Raw genomic sequence first — 14,412 nt, forward strand, 5'->3', positions numbered from 1 at the left:
TATCAATGTTAGGTCCATCAAGTGTGGCAAAACTACCCTCTTAACAGCACTAGGGGGTATCTTTCGAGCAAATTATGTTGGAAGATTACATACAACAACCAGCCATTCTCATGTAGAGTATGTCATAGAAGAACTTGGATTAAACAAGTGTAGAAATAGTATGATTGAAGGGCCATTGTTAAGCTGGATATCAGGTGGAGAGAAAAAAAGAGTCAGTATAGGTCAAGAAAGGCTAACCAACCCAGGTTTACTACTTCTAGACAAGCCAACTTCAGGACTGCATTCGATAATAGTCCCTTCTTTAAGTATGTTTGTGTTAAGTGTTGCATATTGTGTTACATATATTGTGTTAAATTGTGCAACAACACTAATTTCTCCTATAATATTTGCTAGAAATGCTATGTCAAGTTCCATTTGTAACATGAATTCAAATCCTATATTATATGCAAGGTCACACTTATGAGGCATAGTTTTTATTAATTCTACAAATTACCTTCAAAAGGAATGCATTCAAATCAACTGGTGTAATTGATGTTGTAGTAGTTGTTACAAGATCAGATTTGTTCCTACAATACAAGATAAAAGTAGTTATGTTATGCATTATCAAATTATAATGAGAAATAAACGAACACCAAGGCTGCAATACAACTTTAAAAAAATATGTTACCTCTTCAATCTTGAACTAGAATCCTATCCACTTTCAACAGTTGATACTAGATCGAGGTAATGTTCTCTTTTTTCATAGATATTTAGGAGTTTGAAAGTTGTTCCCCTATCCTATATAAAATGAAAATTGAAAAGAAATATAGTTTATACTTATAAGAAGATCATGATATACCCAATTTAGGAATATGAGATATGGATCCTTACTATAGTTGACGATTCTGGTCGGGGTTTGTTCCACATAGTATAGTACTGACTCAAACCATAGTTCGATCCTATAATACCCCATGCTTTTCTTAACTCAGTTTAGCTCCTAGTGTATCAAGAGTAAACTTCAAAATCATATAACTCTTATTGAATATAGAATTTTCTAGATCTAGATCCCCCAATGTGTAGATAATTGAATCGGTTTTCCAACAATACCAAATTTGCCTCAATCTGATATTTGGTTGAGAAGTTATGAAAATTTTAGTAAAAGCAGTAGAACACCGCGATAAGCACTGCATCACGGAGAAGGAAAAATTTGCAATTGTCTGATTCCTGTGAAGCACCTCGATTATCTTGCATCACGATAAAGCTTTAGTTCCCGTTTTCCCCATTCTAGTAGCTCACTACGATTAGCCTGTATCGCATCAGAAATCCTAATTGGACAAACACCGAGTCGCGGTGTAGTGAAAAATGGTACTCATCCTTTTTCAGTAATGCAGTGTGATTATGTCGCATTGCGCTAATGCCCAAAATGGCGATTGTCCTTTTTCCAATAAGCCACTGCTATAGTGGTGTGTCGCGGTGGCGCCAGAACTCGAGACTTCTATTTCTAAGTTAAATTTTTAAAAGGCAATTTAGTCATTTCCCCAAGCCCCAAATCATGAATAACAGATGATTAATCCTATTCTAATACTAATAGGCTCACTTTTCATCAACTTCCTCTTAAAGAAACCCTAGAACATCAAATCTTAATTCCCAAGAAATCCAAATTCCACCATTCTTTTCCAAGATAACTCAAAATTAAGGATTCCCAATTCAAGAATATTTAAGAATCAATCCTCAAATTTTTAATAAAGATTTGATCTTTTGATCTTAGCTTAGGCATGGAATCCACTTTACAGTTTTAGTTACAGTTTAAATTAACAGATATACAATTGGTTTTCATTATAAACTATTAGACTAGTTTTAAAGTAGATTTCCTACAGAATAAGCATACAGATTAAAGGGAGTAGTATTTAGCACCGGTTGGGTATGTTCATATGCCCCAGAACTATGAGCCAACATAGATTCAAATTATTCCCATTTCTATCTGGATGACAGTTACAGATGTGATCACTTAGATTAGGTTATAATACTTGCCAGTATGCACCTCTCCCCAACATAAGGTTTTTCCCTAAGGGAACTGGACGTTGGACACTATGATATCTCACATAGTGTATGTCGGTTAGAAAAACCTCCCTACAGACTATAAACTACAGATTTTATAATAGAATAATCTTAACAGAAAAGCTCTTAGAAACCAAGTATAAAGGCTCATAACTTTATTCAGATATTCTTTTACAAAAGATATTAGCTATGAGATTTCAGATTTCAGATTATAGGTATAGAAGTGAATCCTTCTACATTTAGACAACATGATTTAAAGCCAGAATATCAGTACAACTTTTAGAAACTAAATGTTATGACTCACTAGATTTATGCAGTATGTTTTGCTATTGATGAATTATGATTTTTAGTTTTTTGATATTCCAGCTTATGTGAGTCATCTACATTAGCTTGTATTCTTTTATAAATTTATAATACTATTGAGTTATTGATTTACTTGTGCATTCATCCCCATATACTTAGTACAATCCAGAAGTACTGATCCACATATATGTCTATGTGCTACATTGTCTCATAATGTAGGTTCAGGTGCTCAGTTTGCACATTATCTCATAATGTAGGTTCAGGCACTCAGTTTGTGCAATGTAAATTTGTGCATAGATGATTTAGTATTTTCAGATAGTTTAGTTTAGCTGGGGGTTTGTCCCAGTGACTCTCTAGATATTAGTAGTAGAGGCTTGTCAGACTACTAGATACAATTCAGATTTCTAGAATTTATTTTTCAGACTCTTGAGTCTAATATTTTCAAATATTAAATTTAGATAATTTTAGCTTAGCTTAGGTAGATTTTTGCATTCTATTTTTGATGATATATCTATATTTCCTCTATTATGGACTTCAAATTTTGTAGAAGGCTTAAAGGGTTAGCTTAAGGATACTTGTAGTCTTGAGCACTGTGTGACATTTTAGGACCTATTTTTAGGGCGTTACAAACTTTGCATTAGATCCTAAGGTTATAAGAGACCTAAGGAGTCAGACAAGCCGTGTTATGTAGAGTCTTGATCATGGATGTGAACCATGCCACATTGATGAGCAAGAAGCTGTGGGACATTTTTAGGAAATCATCTCTTTCTTTCATGATCTATCATGCTTATAGTATCTCTGTCTTCTTTTAACTTATGCTCTTACGTGACAGTTGAACATGCCTTCTCATTGAGCTAACGCCTGAAAAAATGATAACTAGCCACCCCAGCAAGCTGATCCTCTAAATGAAAATATATCTAATTCTGAATTTTGGGTTGCCTTTCAGGCGTTAGCCTAGGCTGTGACTTCCAATATTTAGGGAAAACATCAGGCGACAGTCCTACTTTAGTAGAATAGGGAGTTAGTACTAGCCAGGATTCATGACTTTATGAGAATGAATCCGCCTGAGTTCTTTGGGTCAAAAGAAGGTGAGGACCTACAACTTTACTTAGAAGAGATAAGAAAGATCACCCAGATTATGTATATTTCTTATGAGGAGAGTGTAGAGTTGGCATCCTATATATTAAAGGATATAGCGTATGATTGGGAGATTATGTGGAAGAGTGGTAGAGGTAAGAATAAAGCTCTTATAAGTTGGCAGATATTTTAAGATGCATTTCTAGATAAGTTCTTTCCATGTGAAATGAGAGAAGCTAAGGTAGAGGAGTTTATGAACCTTAGGTAGGGCTCAATAACAGTAAAGGAGTACTGCCTTAAGCTTAACCAGTTGTCTAAGTATGCCCCTCATACGATGGCTGACCCTAGGGCAAGTATGAGTAAGTTTCTTACTGGAGTATCTGCTTTGGTAGTCAAGAATTGTAGGAATGCTATACTTATTGGGGATATGGATATTTCTAGATTGATGATTCATACCCAGCAGATTGAGGCAAAAAAGTTAAAGGAATGAGAGAGGGGAAATAAGAAGGCTAGAACCAGGCAGTTTGAGTATGGACAAACAAAGTTTAGAGGGGGAAATCACTCATAACTTAAGAATTATTTATCTATGCCAGTGCCATCTTTGGCTAGTGTTCCTGCCCCTAGATCTAGGCAAGAGCAGTAGCATAAGACTTCTATGTCTATATATCAAAATAATGTGAGTGAAAAGCCCAGTTATCCTCCATGTGCTAAGTGTGGTAAGAATTATCTTGGTATGTGTTTGTTAGGACAAAAATGTTGTTATGGTTATGGTAAGTTAGGACCTGGAATTAAAGAGTGTCCATATACTAGGCAGGGAAATAGGGATGTTCGTCCCCAGGCTCAGGCTACTAGTGCACCAGCTCCTCTAGGTCGCCCAATCCTTCCTCAGGTCACATCATCCAGTACCAGTGACGGTCAGCACCAGAATCAGTTTTATACTTTACCATCCCATCAGGAGCAATAGAGTTCACTAGATGTTGTTATTGGTATGCTTCATGTCTTTTATCTTGATGTTATTGTTAGACCCTGGGTTGAATTTCTCTTATGTGACCCCATTAGTTGTACTAAATTTTGAAATAGGTTATAAAAAGATCCCTGAGCCCTTCTTAGTTTCTACCCCAGTAGGTGAGTCAGTTATTGCCAAACAGATCTGTAGAAAGTTCCCTATCATTGTCCTTCATAAAATCATGTTAGCATATTTAATAGAGTTAGATATGGTTGACTTTGACCTTATTCTAGGTATGGATTAGCTCCATTCGTATTATGCATCTATAGATTATCACACCGAGTGGTGAAGTTTTAGTTTCTAGATGAGCCAGTCTTTGAGTGAGAAGGTAATTCAGTGTCTCCCAAGAGTGATTTCATATCCTATCTTAAATCTAGAAAGTTGATATCAAAAGGGTCTATCTATTATCTAGTTCGAGTTAAAGACACTAAGTTTGAGACTCCAACAGTTCAGTCAGTTTGTGTAGTCAATGTGTTTTCTGATGTTTTTCCCAAAGATTTGCCAGGGGTAGCTCCCGATAGGGAAATAAAATTCAATATCGACTTTCTTTCAGATACTCAACCTATCTCTATTCCTCCGTATCTAATGGATCTAGTTGAGCTTAAAGAGTTAAAAGAGTAGCTTAAATATCCATTAGATAAAGGTTTCCTAAGGCCCAATATCTCTCCACGGGGAGCTCCCATCCTATTCATGTGAAAGAAAGATGGTTCTTTGCGTATGTGCATTGACTATCATCAGCTAAATATAGTCACAATCAAAAACAAATATCTTCTTCCTAGGATTGATGTCTTATTCAACCAACTCCAAGGCTCAAGTTACTTCTCCAAGATAGACCTTAGATACGTCTATCATCAGCTTAGAGTGAGGGAATATGATATTCTAAAGATAACTTTTAGAACCCGTTATGGTCATTTTGATTTTCTAGTCATGTCCTTCGGGCTGAAAAACACCCTAGAAGCTTTCATGGACTTGATGAATAGAGTGTTCAAATAGTATTTGGACATGTTTGTCATAGTCTTTATCGATGATATTCTTGTCTATTCTCGTAGTGAGGATGACCATGCAGACTATCTTAGAACTGTGTTGCAAACTCTTAGAGATCACCAGTTATTCACCAAATTCAGTAAATGTGAATTTTGGCTAAGATCAGTAGCTTTCCTTGGTCATATTATTTCTAGTGAGTGCATTAGAGTTGATTCCCAAAAGATAGAAGTAGTAAAAAAACTGGCCTAGACCTATCTCTCCATCAGACATTAAAAGTTTCTTGGGTTTAGCTGGCTATTATAGATTCTTTGTTGAGGGTTTTTCTTCTATTGCATCCCCTATGTCTAGATTAACTCAGAAGAAATTTAAGTTTTAGTGGTCAGATTCCTATGAGAAGAGTTTTCAGGAGTTGAAGACTCGACTCACTTCAGCCCCAATTTTAGTGCTACCTGGTGGTACAGATGGGTTCTTTATCTATTGTGATGCCTCTAGAAATAGTTTGGGTTGTGTTTTGATGTAGAGAGATAAGGTTATAGCCTATTCCTCTAGATAATTTAAACCTCACGAAAAGAACTACCTTAGCCATGATCTTGAGTTAGCTGTTGTTGTTTTTACCTTAAAAATCTGGAGGCACTAACTTTATGGGGTGCATGTTGATGTGTTTATGGATCACAAAAGCTTAAAATATGTGTTTACTTAGAGGGAGTTAAATCTTCGCCAGAGAAAGTAGTTAGTTAGATAATTTCACTGGTTAGCTAGATTGGTTGTAAAGTTGGTTGACTCATCTGAAGGAAATGTTTGGTTTCAGAGTAGTTCAAAATCTTCTCTAGTTTTTGAAATGAAAGAGAAGCAGGATAAGGATTCTAGTTTGTTCAAACTGAAGGGTTCAGTTAAAGACCAAAGGGTAGAGGTTTTCTCCCAAGGGAGAGATAGAGTGTTGATATGCCAGAGTATATTTTGTGAGCCATGTGTTGATGATTTAAGGCAGTAAATTATCACAGAAGCACATGGTGCGTGTTACTCTATTCATCTAGGAGCCACCAAGATGTACTATAATTTGCGGGAAGTCTATTGGTGGAGTGGTATAAAGAAAGATATAGCAGAATTTGTAGGCAAGTGTGTGACTTATCAACAGGTTAAGGTAGAGCACCAAAGACCTGGTAGCACATTGCAGGAGTTTGGTATTCCTATTTAGAAGTAGGGAGAGGTGAATATGGACTTTGTGACTGGACTACCCCATTCACGTCGTCAGCATGATTTGATTTTGGTTATTGTAGAAGGATTGACCAAATCAGCCCATTTCTTGCCAATTCACACATCCTATACAGCTGAAGATGATGCTAAGATGTATATCAGATAGTTGGTTAGATTTTATGGAGTTCCTTTGTCCATCATTTCAGATAGGGGTACTCAGTTTACCTCTCAGTTTTGGAAAGCCTTTTAGAAGGTTCTTGGTACCCAAGTTCATCTCAGTTCAGCTTTTCATTCGCAGACAAATAGTCAGGCAGAGAGGACCATTCAGGCCTTAGAGGATATGTTGAGGGCATGTGTTCTTGATTTTATAGGCAGTTGGGATGATCGCTTGCCGTTGATCTAGTTCACCTACAATAACAGTTACCATTCTAGTATTCAAATGGCCCCGCTTGAGGCTCTTTATGGATGGAGATAGAGATGTAGATCACCACTCGATTGGTTTGAAATTGGTGCAGCTACTTTGATTGGGCCAGAAATGGTGTTTGAAGCCATGGAGAAAGTTAAGTTAATTTGAGAGAGATTGAAAGCAGCTCAGAGACGACAGAAATATTATGCAGACGTGAGAAGGAGAGATCTTGAGTTTAAAGTAGATGATCATATGTATTTGAAGGTTTCACCCATGAAGGGGGTGAAGAGGTTTGGCAAAAAAGGGAAGCTTAGTCCCCGGTATGTAGGCCCCTATAGAATTTTGAGTCGTATGGGGAAGGTAGCGTATGAACTTGAGGTACCTGTAGACTTGTCATCATTTTACCTAGTGTTTTATGTGTCCTTATTGAAGAAGTGCATGGATGATTCAACTATTGTAGTCCCTCTAGAAAGTAGAGATATTCAGAATAGCCTTTTATAAGAATAAGTTCTAGTAGAGATTCTTGATCATCAGATCCATAGACTAAGGAACAAAGAAGTTCACTTGGTCAAAGTTCTATAGCGAAATTAGTCCGTTGAGGGTGCTACTTGGGAAGCAGAAGCATGCATGCGTACCAAATATCCTCACCTCTTCTCCGCAAGCTCAGATTCAGCTGAAGGTAATAGTCCTCCTAAATTCAGTTCATTTCCAATCTCAGATTCAGCTATATAGTTATCTTCATGTAAATTCGTGTACTCGTAGATTAGTTCAGTTTTTCAGTATGTCTTAAATTCAGTCATGCAGTTTGTTTCAGTTGTGCATACCAGCATATATCCTCAGTTCCTCAGTATCTTCAATATAATTAGTCTTATCTGAGGATGAATGTTCCTAAGGGGTAGATATTATAATGCCCCATACTTTTCTTAGCTCAATTTAGCTCCTAGTGTGTCAAGGGTTAACTTTAAAAGCATAAAACTCTTGATGTGTATAGAATTTTCCATCTCTAGAACCCCTCCCCCAATATGTAGATAATTGAATCAGCTTTCTAATGATACCAATTTTGCCTCAATCTGATACTCGGTTGAGAAGTTATGGTGATTTTAGTAAAAGCGAACACCGTGATAAGCACCACATCACAAAGAAGGACAAATTTACAGTTGTCCAATTCTAGTGAAGCACTGCGATTAGCCCGCGTCATGGTGAAGCTTCAATTCCCATTTTTCCTATTCCAGTAGCTTACCACGATTAGCCTGTATCGTGCCAAAAATCCCAATTGGACAAACACCGCATCACGGTGTAGTGCAAAATGGCACTCATCCTTTTCCAGTGATGTAGCGTGATTATGTCGCATCACGCCAGTGTCCAAAATGGCGATTGTCCTTTTTCCCGTAAGCCACGTGATAGTGGCACGTCACGGTAGGGCCAGAAATCGGGACTTCTGGTTCTGAGTTAAATTTTTAAAATGCAATTTAGTCATTTCCCCAAGCCCCAAATCATGAATAACAGATGATTAATCCTATTCTAAGCCTAATATGCTCACTTTTCATCAACTTTCTCTCAAAGAAACCCTAGAACATCAAATCTTAATCCCCAAGAAATTAAAATTCCACCATTCTTTTTCCAAGATAACTCAAAATAAAGGATTCCCAATTCAAGAATATTCAAGAATCAATCTTCAAGTGCACACATAGGAATTCAAGTTTAAGTTTCTTCATCTAGTCATCAATTAAGGTATGTGGAATTTTCAACAAGGATAATTCTTTCATCCTTGTGCCCAAAACTAGTATTTAATTACAAAGTTACATAATTTTGTACGATTACCCATGAATTTCAATTTAGGGTTCATACCCAAATATTGCTATTGGAAGATTATGAGATTTTAAGTGATTTAGATGATGAATTGCATAGCTATTTTCGTATGCTCAAGCGTATGATATAAATTTCCAGATTTAGAATTGAATTTCAATGCTTTTATTATTAAGCACGAACTTTATTATGATTTGACATGAATTTGATGCATGGGTTACTAAGCCCTAGTTTGAATGTTGATATTTCAAGAATGACTATACTTTAAGCATCCCATACCTAGTTATTTTCAAATTTTTAATAAAGATTTGATCTTTTGATCTCAGCTTAGGCATGGAATCCACTTTACAGTTTCAGTTACAGTTTAAATTAATAGATATACAATTGGTTTTCGTTATAAACCATTATACTAGTTGTAAAGTGGATTTCCTATAGAATGAGCATACAGATTAAAGGGAGTAGTATTTAGCACCGAGTTTGGTATGTTCACATGTCCTAGAACTACGAGCCAACATAGATTCAAATTATTAGATTATTTCCATTTCTATATGGATGACAGTTATAGATGTGGTCACTTAGATTAGGTTATTGTCCTTGGAAAGAGTATGATACCTCTCCCCAACGTGACTTTTTCCCATTGGAGAACTAGACGTTGGATACTATAATAGCTTAAATAATATGTAAGACCCTACAAAATCTTAAGATTAACTCAGTCCGTTAAAGCTTGAAAAGAGGTCTCAGACTTAGAAATTTCAGCTAAGTGTTTATACTTAGAATTATTTTAGCATTCATAATTTGGCAACCTTATTTTACGACTCTTATGACCGTAAAATATCGATTCGTGGATTGAATCATGATCAGGTGTGACAATAGGTTACTTCGGATAAGTTTCAAATTTTTAAACCTCGTTTGAATCATATTGAGGTGACCAAAATAGTAGGTCGATGCATCGCATCACCCATCATGTCGACGGGTAATATTCCCCAACTTTCAATACAATTCTAGTGAACCAACGTGAACTCGACGCTGCCTGTTGGTCATCATATTGATGCCATCGATGCAGTGTGTCGCTCAAAGCATCACTAGGTACGTTCTCAGTCATTAAAACTTTGCTTCTAGAGGGGTATTTGGGTCATTTTCCTACCCTTAATCAGCCACAAAAACACGAGATTGACCTACTATAAAGGCAAAATCTCTCATTCTCTCTTAAATTTACTCAAGAGCAAACCTTAAGACATTCAAATTTTAAGTCCAATCTTCAAGAACACACCATCAATCTTCACGAATTTACTTACCAAGGTATGGTAGGTGTTTATCCTAGGATTTCCTTCTACCCTTGGAGTTCAAGAACCCTTTTTAAATTTCAAGATGATTGCTTTCATGAATTTCATGTTGAATTAAATTGTATTCATGATTATGAGTTAGTTGGGTTATAATCCATGATTAATTACAAGTTTCATGAGAAATAAATAGCATGTGTGTGTTATTATATGGTTTTATGTTAAAAACCCTTGAATTTGTGAGTTGGGATTGTGGTCATGATGCTTGCATGCTGTATTATAGTTATGTGCATAAATTATGTCCCCAAGTGTTTGATAAAATATTCATGTGAGTTGAGTAGTGCAATTATACCATGTTAGCATGTGTACAAGTTCATGCCATGCAAGTGTTAGCTAAAATGCCTCAATGAATGAATTGTGACAAAGTGACTAGTTATCATATCTTCAAGATTGTGTTATGTTTTTACTATCTATGCAATCGATTCCTGAGGGTATTCGATACCCAAAATCTAGCTGCTTACCTAGAATTATAGTAGCTTCAGAATAGTCTCTATGATTTTATATGTAGTAGTACTTAGTCAGTTATAAAACTCAGTGTATTCAGTCAAATAGTAGAACTCAGTGAACTCAGTCTAGTTCAGCCAGTTAAATCAATCAGTAATAGTTCAGTCAAGCCTAGTACAGCTTAGAAATCAGTTCAAGGTCTATTCAGTTAGGAGTAGGATTCAGCACTGAGTGAACCCAAGGATGGGGGCTCACCTGCCAGTAGAAGATGTGACTCTTAGAAGCAGTCCTTGCATTTCAGAACTATGTAGCCAGCATAAGTTGAGACATCAACCTTCCAGTTGAGGGTTGATGAGGTGTTTTACCTGCTAATTAAGGGTACCACCATTCTCATTAAGATCACCTGCCAGATGAGGGTGACTCAACACTCGTCTTAACTTGTGGCAGATACTGAGACCCTTCTAGCTGGGGTTACAGGTTGAACCCAAACCAGTTCAGTTTCATGGAATCAGGATTGTCAGAAATAGTTACTCAGGTAACAGTGATACAGTATCTATAAACTCAAATATCAATCCTTCAATTTTTAGAACTCATTATCCAGTGTTAATGTGATATCTATCAGTTACAATATTCATAGTATTGTTCATAGAATTGCATAATCAGTATTTACAACAGTTTTAGATATACATGTACTCTCATTCAGTTATATTCATATTATTCAATCAGTTATTGTTCATGCATATTTACCTATGCATTCAGCCTTACTCACCTAGCATACCAGTACATTCAAAGTAGAGACGCATACCTTTCTTTTGCGCTATGATGTCTTATATCATAGGTTCAGATGCATGGGCTCCTGATCATACTTAGCAGCCCACATTATCAGTAGAAGATTTAGTGGTGAGTCCTCATAGTTTGAGGACATAGTCATTATTCAGTATTTCAGTTTATTTTTTAGTTGTCGGAGTTAGTTGGGGAGTTGTCCCATCAACTCCATCTTCAGACAGTTGGAGGCTTTCGAACCAGATTATTTCAGATAGATGTTCAGTTTTTAATACTTATTTATTAGTATTTAGTATCTGATTTCAGTTATGAACCTTATGGAAGATTCAGCCTAATTTTTGTACTTATTTCATTATTATTAATTAGTGATCACAGCAGGTACCAGTCATGGGTTAACTTGTGGTCCTTCGGGGTCGCAAGCACTATGTGACCTCCGGGGTGTAGATTTGGGGTGTTACATAGTGATGTCGGTTAGAAGAACCTTCCTACAAACTAAAACCTACATATTTCAGAACAAAATAATCCTAATAGAAAAACTTTTAGAAACCAAGTGTAAAGGGTCTCAACTTTATTCAAATATTGTTTTACAAAAGATATTAGCTATGAGATTTTAGATTTTCATTTACAGATATAGAAGTGAATCCTTCTACACTTAGACAACATGATTTAAAGCCAGAATACTAGTACAAATTTTAGAAACTAAATGTTATGACTTACTAGATTTATATTGTATGTTTTGCTATTGATGAATTATGATTTTTAGTTTTCAGATATTCTAGCTTATGTGAGTCATCTACATTTGACAAGCATTCTTTTACAAATTTATAGTACTATTGAGTTATTGATTTACTTATGCATTCACCCCCATATACTCAGTACAATCTAGAAATACTGATCCACATATATGTCTATGTGCTACAATGTCTCATAATGTAGATTCAAGTGCTCAGTTTCTGCAGCTTGAGTGATTTTGAGCATCTCCATCACATCCCAACAGTTGGTGAGTCCTCATAGTTCTGGGACCCAGTTATTTAGTTATTCAGTTTTTCAGCTTATTAGTATAGATAATTCAGTATTTTCAGACAGTTTGGGTTAGCTGGGGGTTTGTCCCAGTGACTCTCTAGTTATTAGTAGTAGAGGCTTGTCAGACTTCTAGATACGATTCAAATTTCTTATGTTTATTTTTCAGACTCTTGAGTCTAGTATTTTCAAATATTAAATTCAGATTATTTTAGCTTAGCTCAGACAGATTTCCGTATTCTAGTTTTGATGATATATCTATATTTCCTCTGTTATGGGATTCAGATTTAGTAGAAGGCTTATAGGGTTAGCTTAAGGCTACTTGTACTCTTGATCATCGTGTGACATCTCGGGACACATTTTTAAGGTGTTACAGATCCATGGTCATCTTTAATAGTCACTTTATGTATTCCTTGAACGAAAAAAAGTTTAAAATAATAGATAAGTGAAGGTTTTTGAGTAGACCTACCATTGAAAGCATAGTATATATTTAATATAGCCAACAAATTAAAAGAAAAGAACATCGAATTCAATAGGCAGCCCAAAAGAAACAAGATAGTACTTGAATTCCAAAAGTGATGCTCTTTGAGCAAAGTAGGAAGACATCTTCCAACCAAATCTAAATCGCCCATTCGATTGTATATGTCAACAATCATCGTAGCTAGGACAAGAGGCTGACTGAATATGTGAATCACAACTACACAAGATACACTAAAAATTTTCACAGCGTGATAAGAGAAAGTAGACGAAACTAGGCACTCTTTTCACCTTTAGCAATATTTTATATAGTCAGTCCACTACAGCTTCCAACAAATACTCAAGAAGGTCACTTACACCCCCCACCCTCATCCACCAAAAGAAAAAGGAAAAGATGTTCTCCTTCTGTTACTGTAATATGCTCGTGCACCATTAAGAACATAACCAAATGATCTACCAGAGAAATCAGATTAGTCGCAACCCCTTTTGCAGTTTCATACATCTTACTAGCTAACAAGCCCCTGCATAAAAAGTATTTCCAACTTACAAGATTTTCTCAAAAGAAAACTATTAAATGCAATAATATGTGTCATTGCAACATCATCCCCTTAAAACAATCATATTAGATTCCACCTAGTTAATTACATCACAGAACAACAAAAATTTTGCATTTTTTTGATAAAATATTAGGCCTCAAGCATATATTTACATTAACATCATATGGAGTTATGTTCAGAAACTTCAAAACTATTTTTAAAAAAGAAAACTGAAACTTTTCAAAAGACAAAATAGTAGTTGAGGTTCAACAACAACAACATACCTAGTGTTATAAAAGCCATATTATAAGTTATTAACTAACAATACAGATTAGTCATTCATGGCCTAATTTTGACCCAACTTTGGTATAACTCCCAATACCAAAAGTTTTTTTGATTCACTATAGAATATTCTATAAATGTAAATATATTAGTGATCTCAGTTTAGCTTATACACAACTCAACCATCCTACTAAATACCCACTACCTTCCACCAGTACAAGCATCAGATAACTCTGCGCGTCAAGACTTAGGCAAATGGCAAGAAGTTACCTAATATTTTTTATCTTCATTGAGATCTAAACTCTGGTCTCCTATGATTTTAACTCATTTCATTGATCGCTAGTACACCCTGTTAGATGTTATAATGTTAATAGAAAAATGACTTTGCTAGGTAAGTTTAATGTAAAAAACTAATAGAAGAGGATTCTGATGAGAGAAGCAATAATGAAAAAGCATTACTATAATTAGACAATAAGATGACCTAAACCATACTCTAAGAAAGTCTTAGTTAGTGACCACCAGCTATTATAATAAAACCCAAACTGATGACATATAGTTTTTTTAGGAAATTTAATTTTTAATTTGGACCACTTTTCAGCCAAACTGTAATGGTGCTTGTGGTTTTCTTTAGACCTAATATCTTGGAAGAAATTTATTCTTAAAAACTCACTGCTTTATGAATATGTGATTGCTTAGTTTGTTGGCATAATACATAAA

Source organism: Capsicum annuum, chromosome 2, assembly GCF_002878395.1.
Source record: "Capsicum annuum cultivar UCD-10X-F1 chromosome 2, UCD10Xv1.1, whole genome shotgun sequence".
NCBI lineage: Eukaryota > Viridiplantae > Streptophyta > Magnoliopsida > Solanales > Solanaceae > Capsicum > Capsicum annuum.